General features: G+C 44.2%; 1 protein-coding gene across 6 annotated transcripts in view; it reads right to left on the bottom strand.

Annotated features, from left to right (window-relative positions):
- The window catches only part of ERICH6B (glutamate rich 6B), a 62,255-nt gene that overhangs the window by 23,300 nt on the left and 22,972 nt on the right, over positions 1-15,983 (bottom strand). For 3 of the 6 annotated variants that reach the window (XM_039914890.1, XM_029048153.2, XM_029048155.2), the window contains exon 1: positions 4,133-4,292. The exons of 1 other annotated variant lie outside the window; for it this stretch is intronic. The gene's annotated coding sequence lies outside the window, so the exon portion shown is untranslated. Of the gene's footprint in view, positions 1-3,763; positions 3,803-4,132; positions 4,293-15,983 lie in introns of those variants that run through there. 2 more of the 6 variants (XM_029048151.2, XM_029048146.2) reach the window with 2 other exon arrangements.

The raw sequence follows: 15,983 nt of genomic DNA, 5'->3' as shown, positions 1-15,983 counted from the left end.
TTTACTGAGTGCAGAGCACTCTACTAAGCATTCGGGAGAGTACAGTACAATAGAGTTGTAGACAAAACCCTCCTCACAGGGAGCTTACAGGGAGAGAGACATTAAAATAAATTACAGGTAGGGGAAATTGTACATAATTTACATAATGTACATAAGGACATGTACATTAGGGCTGTACGGTTGGGGTGAGTATCAAAGTGCTAAAGGAGGATGTAGCCAAGTGCACAGGTGAGAGGAGAGTGGAAATGAAGGCTTAGAAGAGAAGGTCTCTTGGAGGAGATAAGATTTTAGTAGGGCTTTGAAGATGGAGAGAGTGGTAGTTTGTCCCACCGTTTAATATACTGCCTGGCACATGGCACACAATTACATTATTAGATATGAGGGGGGAGGGAGGCATATAGTAAAATTAAATACCATAATTATTTGAACCCTTCAAAACGGATCTCAAAACCCCCTGAAAACTTCACCCACCCAGGACTCACTCTGAATCTGTTTTTTAAATATAAAAAAGGGGGGCTATAAAAAAAAGTCTTTAAAATTGGGCCACACTTTTTAGATCATTTGAAGATAGGGATAATGCATCTTTTACAGCACTACATTTTTATATGCCATAATTAACATTTTGGGTTATTTTTATTTCAAAGGGGTTGCTATTTGCCATTTGAGTACATTGGGGTAGGTATATTACTCACCTATAACTTTTCACAATTCTGGGTAATTTGGTAAAAATAGCACTAACCAACCTCAGCTCAGGAACTAATCCCCCACCTATTACATTGTTCGTATTTGCAAATTGGTTCTGACTTGACCCAGTTTTCAGGGATCAAAGGTCCTAGGTTCAAGGCCCCTCTGAATTGAATGAGGGAGAAAGGTTCATTACAAATCCTTATTTAATGATATGTGGTAGATAATAGAGTTCCTTATTTTTAAAACTTTCTCCTATCTTAAATCCCCAAATAAGTTCAGTACTATTGCTTCCCTACTCACGGAAGGTGAAGGATAAATGAGATCAAACTGAAGGATAAATGAGATCACACATATGCTGATCTTCAAAGAAAAGAGAGCTAAAGAAGTCTTTTTAAATGGTATCTGTTAAGTGCTTACTATGTTCCAGGCACTGAACTAAGCTCTGGGATAGATACAAGCTAATCACATTGGACACAGGTCATGTCCCGCATAGGGCAACATTCTTAATCCCCATTTTACGGATGAGGTAACCGTGACCTAGAGAAGTTAAGTGACTTGCCCAAAGTCACACAGCAGACAAGTGGCAAATGCAGGATTAGAACCCAGGTCCTTCAGATTCTCGGGTCTGGGCTCTATTCACTAGGCCATGTTGCTTCTCTATTACAATGATAATAATGATAATAATTGTATGTTTGTGCCTAATTAAGCACAGTGGTAAACACAACTTTATCAGGCTGGAGAAGCAGCGTGGCTCAGTGGAAAGAGCATGGGCTTTGGAGTCAGGGCTCATGAGTTCGAATCCCAGCTCTGCCACTTGTCGGCTGTGTGACTGTGGGCAAGTCACTTAACTTCTCTGTGCCTCAGTTCCCTCATCTGTAAAATGGGGATTACGACTGTGAGCCCCATGTGGGACAACCTGATTCCCCTATGTCTACCCCAGCACTTAGAACAGTGCTCGGCACACAGTAAGCGCTTAACAAATACCAACATTATTATTATTATTATTAGGTTGGGCACAATTCCATCCACAGCTCAAATAGAAGGGAGAAAAGGTATTTAATCCTCATTTTACAGATGAGAAAACTGAAACACAGAGAAGTAACTTGCCCGAAGTCACTCCAGAGGCAAATGGCAGAGTCGGATTAGAACCTAGGTCCTCTGACTCCCAGGCCCAATACTCTTTCCACTAGACCACACTCCTCAAATTACAAAAGTCACATTATTGAAGTCATATTATATTATCATATTATTAAAGTCACACTTTTGAGCTGTCAGTACTGACTCAACTGTGATTTCTCCAACTAAAGGTGTCTGAAATCCAGAATTGCAGAGATTATCAACGGTCACTTCAGGAAACAGCAGCTCTTGACCGGAGCTGGTCCATCAGTAATACCCTCGTTCCTATCGAGGTTCATGCTACAGTTTAAGATTATAAACTCTCACGGCCACCCCTTCCAGCCAAGATCTCGCAATTCCTAGTAAACCAAATCCTACAGTTCTCTTCAAGTTTCTAGAGTCCGTTATTCCATCTAAAGTTGGATAAAGAAGACATGCTGAGTTTTATCCTGGGGTTCTAAAGAAGGAAAATAGAGGACATCTAAGGTGGTTGTTCGGCATCATGTGGTGCCAAAAATAATCACTCATTAATCCTTCCTCTTCCCAGAAATCACTCATTTCACAGTTAGAAGCGCGGAGGTTAATGGGCTCGCCTTCTTAGGCTTCACAAGCAAATCCGTGGCAAAGCAGAGATTTAACCTTGACGCTCTCGGCTCCCGCTCTCCTCCCCGGTTCGCTGGGCCATGCTGTCTGTCTTGGAGTCTATTTCCATTTCTAAATCAGTTATTTCTAAATGCAAGGCCATCTGAGGAAAGGATTGTCCCTAAGATTTTGACTCCAAGTAGCAGCTCCCGGCCTGGGACAACATCCATTATTCTGCCCAACCTAGACCTGAATCTTGGGATCTCCAATTTCCCAAGGGCCAGACCCAGACTCCTGGGCATATTCCTGCTGCCTAGTGAGAAGCAGCAAAGCAAGTCTGTTGTGGGCAGGGAATATGTCGGTTTATTGTTATATTGTAACCTCCCAAGCATTTAGTACAGTGCCTTGCAAACAGTAAGCGCTCAATAAGTACAACTGAATGAATAGTGGATAGAACCCTGGGTGTCAGAAGAACCTGGGTTCTAATCTTGGCTCCACCAATAGTTTGCTGGGTGACCCTTGGGCAAATCACTTCACTTCTCTGCTCCTCGGTTACCTCATCTGTAAAATATGGATTAGGACCATGTCCAACCTGATTAAGCTTGTGTCAGTTTGTTTTTTTGTACTCTCCCAAGTGCTTAGTACAGTGCCCTGCACACAGTAAATGTTCAATAAATACAATTCATTCAATCGTATTTGAGTGCTTACTATGTGCAGTGCACTGTACTAAGCGCTTATTCTAATAATAATTAATGACATTTAAGTGCTTAATACGTGCCAAGCACTGTTCTAAGCATGGGGGGGGATACAAGATAATCAGGTTGTCCCACGTGGGGCTCACAGTTTTCATCCCCATTTTACAGATAAGGCACTGAGGCCCAGTGAAGTGACTTGTCCAAAGTCACACAGCTGACAAGTGGCAGAGCCAGCATTAGAACCCATGTCCTCTGACTTCCAAGCCCAGGCTCTTTCCACTGAGCAACACCGCTTGAATGGAATACCCCAGCGTTTAGTGCCGGGCCTGCCACACAGTAGGAGCTTGAGGGAACTTGGCCACTAATTTTGTTGTATTGTAATAATAATTATGGTATTTATTCAGCACTTACGATGTGCCTGGCACAGCACTAAGCGCTGGGGTGGATACAGGCAAATTGGGTTGGACACAGTCCCTGTCCCACGGGGGCCTCCCAGTCTCAATCCCCATTTTAAGGATAATAATAATAATGTTGGTATTTGTTAAGCGTTTACTAGGTGCCAAGCACTGTTCTAAGCGCTGGGGTAGATACAAAGTCATCAGGTTGTCCCCCACGGGGCTCATAGTCTTCACCCCCATTTTACGGATGAGGGGATTGAGGCCCAGAGAGGTGAAGTGACTTACCCAAGGTCACCCAGCAGACAGGTGGCAGAGGCAGGATTGGAACCCAGGACCTTCTGACTCCCAGGCCCCTGCTCTATCCACCTCTCCACGCTCCTTCATATTGTACTCTCCTAAGCGCTCAGGAGAGTGTTCTGCACCTAGGACGTGCTCAATAAATGCATCAGCAAGGACCAAAAAAAAACCAAAGTGCACTGGGCTTCCAAGCGCTTAGCACAGTGCTCTGCACATAGTAAGCGCTCAATAAATACTACGGAATGAATGAATGAATGAATGAATGAAGGGCTGGGGAGCCTCGTGATGGTCCCGCCGCGCATGCGCACACACGGGCACCGCCCCGACTGCCCGAACGAAGGCGGCGGAGTAACTCACCTGTGCAGCGTCTCAAAGGGAAGGCCACGTGACTCGCAAGGCGAACGTCACTCTCCGCCTCCTCACACCCCTGCCCTCAAGGAGGAGCCTGAAGAAAATAGTCCCCGGCGCCGGCCAGGCTCGGCCTGGCGCCCCCTGTCGGCGACGTCCGGCCTGCCCCCTTGCCGGCCCCCGCCCGAAGCCCGCGGGGGCGCCCGGCGAATTATGACGTCAGCGCGCCCGCCCCTGATTGGCTGAACGCGTCCTCGCGCCCCTGGGCCTCTCCCGCCATTAACCCGCTTCGGCGTTCCCGTTTCCATAGCAACCGCCCCCCCTCCCTTGACAGTCCTCCTCCTCCTTTTCATTCCCCTCCCACCTATCGCCTCTTTCTAATAATAATAATGTTGGTATTTGTTAAGCGCTTACTATGTGCAGAGCACTGCTCTAAGCGCTGGGGTAAATACAAGGTAATTAGGTTGTCCCACTTGGGCCTCACAGTCTTAATCCCCATTTTACAGATGAGGTAACTGAGGCCCAGAGAAGTGAAGTGACTCGCCCACAGTCACACAGCTGACAAGTGGCAGAGCCAGGATTTGAACTCATGACCTCTGACTCCCAAGCCCAGGTTCTTTCCACTGAGACACGCTGCTTCTCTTTCTCCTGAGAAGACTCTTCAGGAGGCAGTCACCTTCGCTAGAAGGGTTCAAAAATAAAGGAAAATAAAATAATAATTGAACCAGTAGCCGGAAATGGGGAAGAGCCTGGAGCCGGTTGCCTCTTACCTTCTTATTCTGGGTCAATACCACTTTGGCCTGCTGTTCCAGCAAATCGATTTATCTAATAATAGTAGTGAAAAAGGCATTGATTCTCAAAATGTGCTCGCTAGGAAATTCTAGGAGGGGGAAGCAGATAGGGAGGAAAGAGAGGGAAGAGAAGATAGGGAAGAGAAGAAGAAGGGAAGATAGGGAAGGAGGAAAAAGGGTGAAAAGAAAGGCAACTACTATCAAGAACTAGTCCACTGGCAGGATCTTTCCTATCTCCCAACACAGAGTGATGTGGACTTAGGCTTTGCAAGCAAACATTAATTAATGCTGTTTCAGCTGTCTGCATTTTAGAAAAAAACAACCAGATTGCCTTTAAGAAGGTATTCATAATTTTAGTTAATATGGAAGTATGAAGTTCAATCGCTCATCTCATGGGTGTTTCAGATATGCCCAGAAGGATAGAGTTGACCTTCAGGAAGATTAATCAAGAGCATTTGAAAACCCTGTTCTTCTGGATGAGGTGGCACCTGCTTGAATTTTGCTCAGTTCCTATGGTTCAATATTTCAGAAGAGATGTCAGTTGTTTCCAACAGGTCATCTGATCAAATATTGGCCAATTAATGTGCTTCTCTCTCACAAAATGGTGCAGCAGAAAAACTTCCCTTAAGGGATGCTGAAATTTTTCACTGCAACATCACTGTTACAAAAAGGATCCAGAGTACCATACAAAGCCAGATTAAAATTTTCTAAGTTTCCCTTTCTCACTTCAACCCAATCCCTATGCTGGGGGAATGACCAAGAGTTGGTGGTGCTGTCCTCTAGACTGCAAACTCATGAGGAGGAAACTTGTCCATCTCTGTTAGATTGTACTCTTCCAAGTGCTTAATACAGGGTTCTGAACACATTAAACCATCAATAAATATGATTGATTTGTCCTACGGGGCTGCAGGTGGATCCTTCCTAGACTCTAAGCTCATTGTGAGCAGGAAAAATGTCTTCTAATTCTGTTGTACTGTACTCTCTCAAATACTTAGTACAGTGTTCTGCAACGAATAAGCATTCAAAATACAACTGATTGTCTGATCTGCTTTAATAACTTTGCAGGAATCAGGCAAATTGACTTGGGTAGAAAAGTCATCTGTTTTCCTCTTTTTAAATATGGGTCTCTTTCTGAGCTCCTGAGCATGTCTGTTGTTTTTTAAGAGAAGAAAATGGCTAATGGTTCTGACAAACATTCCTTAAATACCCCAGGGAGCACATCATTAGGCCCTGCTGCTTTGAATATGTACAGCTTTTTTCAAGTAATCTTCCATGAATTCCTTCCCCCATTGTAGTTCAGAAAGCAAGAAAGGCTTGCATTTATTATCCACCAAAATTCAGCCTGCTGTTACCACTGAGAAGCTGCTTCTTTTCAGTGACAAAGTTCTTGGCAATAAGGTCAGAGTGTGTGTGGGGGGAGTGGGGGAAAGGCGGATTATTAAAACAAGGGCATGATTATGAAGGTTATAGTCTAAAGATGGAAGTTCATAAGAGAGACAATTCCATTGCCTGGCTCCTGCTCTCCACTCACCTCAACTTCCAACTGCTCATAGCTTTTTAAGAGCAGTTATTGAAATGTTATTTTACAAACTCGGTCACTTTTTATAACCTGTCCTAACGAGCTCATGAACACATCAACCGAGAGAGCTCCGTGGCTGCAGAAAAGCTAGCTTGTTATTGGTTACTCACATCCCAGTGATTTATAGTTGTGTTGAAGACAGTTGGGATTGGGAGCGAAGGTCAGAGGGAGTATTTTAGCAGATGTATGGGAGGGAATTTTCGATATAAATTATGCAACACTTTGAGTTCAACACAGATACAGGTTAAGCAGCCATTCCACAGTGTTTGGGATCTCTGGACTGATTTGCTGCCTCCTCTTTTCCTGGGAGTGAGGATAGGTCATTTCTAACTGATAAAAATATTTTTCACAGTCAGCCGCCTATAATGAATAATTGTCGCCGGTGGTAAGGTCACGAATGGGAAGCCTCAGTGTTTTGATCCTTTAAATTTGAGTTATGATGAACCTACTCCCCCAGAAGCCTCCAAGAGAGATTTTGTTTTTAACCCTCAAAGAGATGATTATGTTCTCTCCCCAGGTCCAGCGACAATAGAAAGATTCATTCTCCGTGTTCGAGTGGGGCCTGGAACTCACTGGGCTCCTGATGCTGACTTGTTATGCTTTTGATAAAACTGATTCCATTTTCTTATTAGGGAGAAAAAAAAAATTGACTCCAGTGCTAATCAACAGGATTAGTCAGGGCCGGGCAGTAGGCGGGAATCATTTCCTGCCACATTTATGGATCTGAGTCTCTACTGGTGGAAACGTGGAAAGACCCTGAAGCTTTGGCTTGAGGATTTTGTGAAATAGCCAAGAAAAGCTACAGGAGACAAAGTCATTATTTTTGCCTACGCCCTTTATGCTACCCATAAATATGGAACTGAAGGGCCCTAGGGCACCCAGACATTCCTGAAACTTGTCTCTTACATCCAATTAGTTAGAGTGCAAGCTTAAATGGATCAAAAGTTGATTAAAATCCTCCCTAAGAAGGATGCTTTCATGGTCCTTATTTCCTGGCTACAGAAAAGTAGGATTTAGGAATTGTTCATTCCAGATACCCCTCGCCCACATCCTGCTTGTAGACTGCCTTGCCCTTCATATCCAACAGACAATGCTCTCCCCACCTACAAAACCTTATTAAATAATAATGTTGGTATTTGTTAAGCGCTTACTATGTGCCGAGCACTGTTCTAAGCGCTGGGGTAGACACAGGGGAATCAGGTTGTCCCACGTGGGGCTCACAGTCTTCATCCTCATTTTACAGATGAGGTAACTGAGGCACCGAGAAGTTAAGTGACTTGCCCAAAGTCACACAGCTGACAAGTGGCCAAGAGGGGATTCGAACCCATGATCTCTGACTCCAAAGCCCGTGCTCTTTCCACTGAGCCACGCTGCTTCTCTAAATCACATCTCCTCCAAGAGGCCTTCGCCAATTTAGCCCTCATTTTCCCTACTTCCTCTCCCTTTCTGTATCACCCTTGAACAAGTATTTGCACCCTTTATTCACCCCACCTCAGTCCCACGGCATATATATACCTATCTGTAATTTATTTATATATATATTAATGTCTGTCTTCACCATTAGAATGTAATTCCTTGGGGGAAGGTAACATGACTACCAACTGTTATACTGTACTCTCCCAAGTGCTTAGTCCAGTGCTCTGCACACAGTAAGCACTCAAAAAATGTGATTGATTTCCACAAGCCATGCCTGCCCTTGCGAGATTATCAGTTATTAGCGTGGCGCAGTGGAAAGAGCATGGGCTTTGGAGTCAGGGCTCATGAGTTCGAATCCCAGCTCTGCCACTTGTCAGCTGTGTGACTGTGGGCAAGTCACTTAACTTCTCTGTGCCTCACTTCCCTCATCTGTAAAATGGGGATTAAGACTGTGAGCCCCACGTGGGACAACCTGATTCCCCTGTGTCTACCCCAGTGCTTAGAACAGTGCTCTGCACATAGTAAGCGCTTAACAAATACCAACATTATTATTATTACTCACCCTCTCTTTCATTCATTCATTCATTCAATAGTATTTATTGAGCGCTTACTATGTGCAGAGCACTGTACTAAGCGCTTGGGATGAACAAGTCGGCAACAGATAGAGACAGTCCCTGCCGTTTGACGGGCTTACAGTCTAATCGGGGGAGACGGACAGACAAGAACAATGGCACTAAACAGCGTCAAGGGGAAGAACATCTCGTAAAAACAATGGCAACTAAATAGAATCAAGGCGATGTACAATTCATTAACAAAATAAATAGGGTAACGAAAATATATACAGTTGAGCGGACGGGTACAGTGCTGTGGGGATGGGAAGGGAGAGGTGGAGGAGCAGAGGGAAAAGGGGAAAATGAGGCTTTAGCTTTCCTTAACCAGTTTCTCTTCCTATCCCACTCCACCTCTTTCTCTTCTCCCATGGTCTCCCAAATGTCCATGTTTCCTTTCAAATTATAACGAATAACAACAATCTTCCAACACTACACCTTCCCAGGAAATCCTGAGGTGGAAGCAAGAGAGCTCGATAAACCAGACACACTTGCTTGGGTGTGAGTAGGTTGCTCTGAGAAAGGACCAGAAACTGTCCCCAGACATTGCTACTTCTGTCACCATGATGGTAATAGTTATTAAGCACAAAAGTACTAAGCCTTGGGATAGAAACCAGATAAACACTTAAAGATGCTATTCCTGTCCCACAAGGGGGGTGACAATATATAGAGCAGGGGATGACAGACACACAGAAAATAGAAATAAATTATCAACAGCAATAGATCGTCAACAATAAGAGAATACTTAAGATTGGGCAACCCCAAAAAACAACAGTTAAATGAAGTAACAGAAAAAGTACTTAGAGGGAGCAATCCTCAAGCCCTGGGCAACAGTTTTGAAGAGTCACAATCCTCCTAGCACTCTGAAGGTTGTGATTACTGACAATTCCGGTGCTAAGTGCTTACAATGTCCTAAATGCTAGAGTAAAGATAATATAAGCAGATCAGATCCAATCTCTGTCCCACATGGGGCTCACAGTTTAGGAGGGAGGGAGAACAGGTATCTAATCCACATTTTATAGATGAGGAAACCGAGGCCCAGAGAAGTGAAGTTACTTGCCCAAGGTCATGCAGCAGACAAGTGGCGGAGCCAGAATTTGAACCCAGGTCTTCTGACTTCCTTGCTGGAGATAGATTCCACAGTACCAGGGTTTCTCCCACAATCGTCACTATGCCATCAGGGGCTGGTGAGACTCACATCTGAGCTGTGGAAATCCAGCCTAAAATCTAGCGTGATTAGAATTTGAAATTTCTCCTTTGATTTACTGAAAACTGCTCTTGACTGATCTGTTCTCTTGCTGTGAGAGGAGAAAGGAAATCACTGAAAAGCAGAATCTGTGAATTGGCACAACGATTTCAACCATCAGAGCTGGGCAACCTCCCAACAAGTTTTGAGAGCCACTTAATGGAACTCGGGGTTGAAATAGAGATTATCAGGCATTCCTCACTGGCCTGGGTTCTAATCTTGGCTCAACTACTTGCCTGCTGTGTGACCTTGGACAAGTCACTTTACTTCTCTGTCCCTCAGTTCCTCATCTGTAAAATGGGAATTAAATATTTGTTCTCACTCCTCCTTAGACTGTGAGCCCCATGTGGTACAGGGACTGAATTCAAACTGATTGAAGGTCTATCTACCCCAGTGCTTGCCACATAGTAAGCCCTTAAATATCACAACTATTGTTATTATTATCATTAGGCCAAATGGTTATTAATCAATCATTTTTACTTATGTCATAGCAGGGGCTCAGAGAAATAGAGCTGAATGGAATCAAACTGGTCCCAAAAGAAATCAAGCCATGGGCAAATAAGAAGCAGAGAAGGAACGTGGCCTAGTGGAGAGAAAACGGGCCTGGGAATCAGATGGACCTGCTTTCTAATCCCGGCTCCACCACTCGTCTGTTGTATGACCTTGGGCAAGTCACTTTATTTCTCGTGCCTCAGTTCCCTCATCTATAAAACAGGGATTAGGACTGTTGAACCCCATGTGGGACAGGGACTGTATCCAACCTTGTGTCCACCCCAGCGCTTAGTACAGTGCCTGGCACATAGTGAGTGCCTAACAAATACCATAAAGAAAAGTAATCCTTTGAATGAAAGTTGGAAGTAACTACACAAAGTCCCAGCATGGAGTTCATTGTTTTCTTTGCTTTGCTCCATTACAGGGACTAGAACCAGGGTGTGGGGCAGTTAAAGTTTTGCCTCCTGATAGGTTCTAACCAGTCCCCTTCTCAGGATCTCACCTGGTGAGTTTCCAGTACTCTGCCACTCTCAACTACGGTAGAGAGAGTCAAGCAGAGGCCTACGCATTTCATTTCCAGCTTGGGCAGTGGCTAGTGAGTGGCAGGCAATCTGCTATAAGTCAAATTTCACCTGTGCTGGGCAGCAGTGGCATGGAAGAGAGTCGAGGGTGGACACTCAAGTTTACTCCGCAGAAAGAAGGCAGTTGTAAAACACTTCCGTATTTTTACCAAGAAAACTCCATGGCTACACTACCGGAACATTTGCAGATGGAGGTGGGGTGTTCTGGGAGAGATGTGTTTATGGTGTTGCTGCGGGAAAGAGACAACTCGACAACAAAAGACAAGACAAGGTTCTCATCAGTCTGCAAGACTTAGTCAACTATTAAATTGCTTCTCAGGCAATTTAAAAAATAGATGGGGCCAAACACCTTTCAGTTCTGGAGACAGGATTAAATACCACCAGATTCTTCCAATCCTGAATTTCATTTTGGTTTAACATATTTGTTTACAATGTGTCAAGATGTTCTATGGCATGGAGTTTAGTCACACAGCTTCAATTGTTGCTTGTGGACTGTTTTGGTGAATTAAAGACAAAAATGATGGAGGAAGTGAAATTGTCCAATGCCAGGATAGTTTATTTAGGGAGGCTGTGCAGTGAGTGATTTTTGAGATGGTTTTTTGGGGGAAAGAAACCTCCCAAAAACTGATCTTCTAAGTTGTAAGCTCCTTGAAGTCAGGGATCATGTCTGTTAATTTTATTGGGCTCTCCCAGGGCTTCACAGAGAGTAAGGAGGTCAATAAGTACAATCGAATGACAATATCACAAATATGATCAATTGACAACAGCACTATGCTTCTATAATCCTGTGCTTTGGGCTGGATCAAACCAAATTTAGTGCAGTCAGAATTAGTGGGTTGGGAGTAAGTTATCTTGAGATATCTTCCAATTCAATTTCCTACATTTCTTTGATTCCAAGTTCACATCCCATCGTGTCAAAAAAAAGCATACTGTACCAGAGGAATCAATGGTATTTACTGAGTACTTACTGTGTGCATAGACCTGCACTAAGCACTTAGGAGAGTAGAAAATAGCAGGCATGTTCCCTTCCCACAACAAGCTTATCGTCTAGAGAGGGAGACCGACATTAATATAAATAGTTAATTCTTGATATATAAAAAACAACTGCCAACCCATAAAAACAAAGCAAAAAGAACTGATGAACTACCCAGTTTAAGGACATCCTTTATTTCCTAGTCAGGATTAGGCTGAAGCTTTGCAAAAAGATTAATGCTGGGTAATAAACTGAACTGTGTATTTCCATGTAGGCTAAGAAATATCCCCCCCAGGCCAACAACATTCTGCCATTTTTATAAGGGCTTACTATGTGCCAAGCACTAGTGCTCAGATAGTTACAAATCAATCAGGTGGAGCACAGTCCCTGTCCCACATGGGGCTCATGGACTGAGTATGAGGGAGCACAGGCATTAAATCCCCATTTTATATAGTTGAGGAAACCGATGCCCAAAGAAGATGAGTGCCAAGGTCTCTCAGCAGGTAAGTGGTGGAGCCAGAATTAGAACCCAGGTCTTCTGACTCCCAGACTCCTTCCACAAGGCCACTCTGCTTTCCTAGAGCCTACCAACTTAACTTTCCAGATCCTATTAGTTTAGGACAAGCAAGGAGCAACTGATGCAGAACTCTGAGTCTGCACCTCCTGCTGGAGATGGATTCAGTCTGGCAGACAAATGAATTGGATCATTTTGGTAGCACACCTCATATTTTACAAATTAAGGCCCCACATTTCCCTAATGACATTTATTCCACCATTTACCAATCATTTTTGGCCAGTACCACTCCTTCAGTAGGCTCGAGTGGCTTTTTCTTTCTTTGCACCACTCTAGTAAGGAAGAGGGAATGGTGCCGGCTGATTGTGCAGCACAGATACATAATTACTGAGCTTATATTAAGCCAGCGAGTGGAAAGTGACAAGTCTGCAGTTCATATTGTTCTAAAGATGATGAAGCATCTCAAACCAGTAATTTGGCTAAAAAAGGGCCTTCAAGAATCCAAAATTCATGTCTAAATCCTATCCCTTCCCTCCTCCCCCCAGTTTCCATCCCTTCCCTCCCCAAAGAATTTTAATGAGGGCTCGAGTTTGCAGAGGAATTCTGAAGATGCCAAAAACCAATTTCCTGGTTGATGCTGAAACGAAACTAAAAGGAAAATGTTGGTGTTTCCTTAGACCTCCTCTACTTTCCAAATCACCCAGAGACTCCATTCATTCTATTACTTTTCCGAGCTTTCCTTTCGGCATCAGCTGTGGTACCCCAAGTTCTGCCAGGTTTAGGACCCCACCAATCATTTGACGGGATTGTCATGACTTTGGGGTTGCATTGTCGGCAGTAGCTTGTGCAGGCGGGGGGCAGGGCCTTCATTTGTGGGGTGTTCATTACGATCCCTTACACCCAGGGCCTATGGGCTTCAGCTCCATGAGCCCCTGCAGTACTCCAAACCTCGTTAGAGACCTGGTATAGTTCTAATTTTATGTTTGCCTCTTCCCTTAGAGTGTAAGTGGCTATTATTTCGTACTTCCAAAGTGCCTAGGACAGCGCATCCATCTTTCACCAAGTGGGTACTCAATAAATGCTATTACTCCTAGCCCAAAGAAGTCTCTTTCTATAAAGTTTGCCTTGGACTTTTCTAGGGTCAGAAGAGAGGAGAAACCCAGAACAGAGGGATCCTTCTCATTTCAAAAAAGCCTTCCTCTAGGAGATGAGATAAATGGAAGAATCAGCTCTTGGTAATTTGGGAGATCTTGAAAAAGGAAGCGGATATGGAAGTGGAAGTGGATATGCGGACTCTTCCTCTAAGAGGATGTTGTAAGAAAGCTGAAGACAAGTTCAAATACAGCCTTTAATTCCACATAAAATGAATGGTGAATTCTCCGGACTGGAAAACGAGAATCTCAGCAGTGTTAACTTGGGTAGAATTCTGAACAATTGGAAAATGGAGGGAGAGAGATAGAGAGAGAGAAGTACAGACAGAGAGAAAGAGAGAGAGAAATACAGAGAGAGAGAGAGAGCAGCCTGATCGGGACAGAAAAAGAGTGATGGCCAAAATGCAGGGTGACTATACTATATGCTGAAGACCAAGCTTCCCCTTATGATGATAGAAATTCCTAAATAGGAAGAGTCCTAGCAGGGCAATAAAACCTGGTGACAACCTGATGGATGTGAACATTAAAAATGTTTCTGACAAAGGATGGGATCCCGTAAAAGCAGCTCCTAACTAGGAAGATGATCATAGCAATGCCGGCAGGCTGAATGTGTTTGTGCCATTTGGGATAGATTGCATCTGTGCTACAATATGTGGGTTTGCATTAAAATATTCCGTGTATTTTCCAAGCCTTTCTTTAGGGAGAGTTGTTTTTCTCCCTTTCCTTTACATATAAGGGCACTGAGTATCTTTTCATTTTTGAGCTTTTATTCTTATTACTGATAATAATAACAATAATTTGTTCTAAGCACTGGAGTAGGTAACAAGTCAATCAGATTGGACACAGTCCCCGTCACGCATGGGGCTCACAGTCTAAGTAGGAGGGAGAACAGGTATTTAATCCCCATTTTCCAGTTGAGGGAACTGAGGCAAGGAGAAGTTAAGTGACTTGCCCAACATTACAAAGCAAGCAACTAGCTGAATCGAGATTAGAACCCAGGTCAACTGACTCCCAGGCCCATGCCTTTTCCACTGCGCCACACTGCTTCTCTAGTTCCCCATCTTCAAAGTCCTCCTGAAATCATATCTCCTCCAGGAAGCCTCCCCTTATTAATTTCTCATCTCTCCACATCACGTCTCGTAGTAGATAGAGCACAGGCCTGGGAACCAGGGACGCTGGGCTCTAATCCCGGCTGTGCCACTTGTCTGCTGTGTGACCTCGGGAAAGTCACTTGGCTTCTCTGTGGCTCAGTTCCCTCAACTGCAAAATGGGATTTATTATCGGTTCTCCCTTCAATTTAGAATGTGAGTCCCATGTGGGACCTGATTTTCCTGTATCTACCCCAGGTATAGTGCTTGGCCCATAGTAAGGGTTTAGCAAATACCACAACTATTATTAGGGTGGCTTCCTCCCTCCCCCCTCCATCCACTCTAGAATCTCTTTGTCTCCACTGGGCAGGTCACCACCCTTTGGGCCTATCTCACTTTGTTTAACCATCTGAAAGAAGTTTATCGGCTCTGCTACTGTTGCCCAGAGCAAAAAGGTGGGATGGAAACCAATGGATATGTTTGACGGCCTGGTCAAACATGTCAGCCATGAGAGGGACTCGATCCAATCTATAGATGGCAGCAAAACCTATCTCCAACACCCCTCTGTCCTGTACACTCTTAATTGTTTTCATGGCATTTGTTAAGCGCTTAGTAAGTGCCAGGTACTGTACTAAGCACTGGGGTAGATACAAGCTAATCGGGTCGGATCCAGTCCATGTCCCAAATGGGGCTCATGGTCAGAATCCCCAATTTACAGATAAGGGACTGAGGCACAGAGAAGTGAAGTGACTTGCCCAAGGTCCTAAAGCAGGCAAATGGAAGAGCCAGGATTAGAACCCAGGTCCTTCTGACTCCTAGTCCCGTGCTCTATCCACTAAGCCAAGCTGCTTCTCCTCTTTCAATACTACTTGAACTTCTTTGTGGAAAATTTTGTGTGTGGAACACAACTCAAATGGAGCCTTGGGAAAACAATACCTTCTAAAAAGCCTATTGAATGTTCACCACACCGCCTCTCCTTTCTATATTCTTCCAAAAATGTCTGACAAAATCCTGGCATACAAAGAGAGAAGAAAATTATTTGACTTCTGGAATTTGCCCCAAACTTTCATCTCCTCTGGGAAGAGAAATGTTCTCTTTTAATGTAGTTATTCAGGTCCTTGGGATCCAGACATCATTTAAGCCATCCACTATTTTTGTCTACCACTAATGAATATTCCAACCATTGAAGGGAAAGCTACAAGGAGGAGACGCTTTAGGATGAAAGACGAGGAGTTCATTTTTTGTCACTTTGAGCTCAGGGCACCAGTGGGACTGCCTTCTGAAGTTAGCCTGCAGGCAAGGAGGAAAGTTAAGCTTGTGAGGCGAGGGAGAGGTCAGGGCTGGAGAGATAGTTTTGGGGATCATCCATAAAGAGGTGGGAGCTGAAGACACGTGAATGAATGAGTCTAGCCTGAGATGTG

This window comes from Ornithorhynchus anatinus, chromosome 20 (genome assembly GCF_004115215.2).
Source record: "Ornithorhynchus anatinus isolate Pmale09 chromosome 20, mOrnAna1.pri.v4, whole genome shotgun sequence".
NCBI classification, from domain to species: Eukaryota; Metazoa; Chordata; class Mammalia; order Monotremata; family Ornithorhynchidae; genus Ornithorhynchus; species Ornithorhynchus anatinus.
This window is presented reverse-complemented; position numbering and strand designations above follow the sequence as displayed.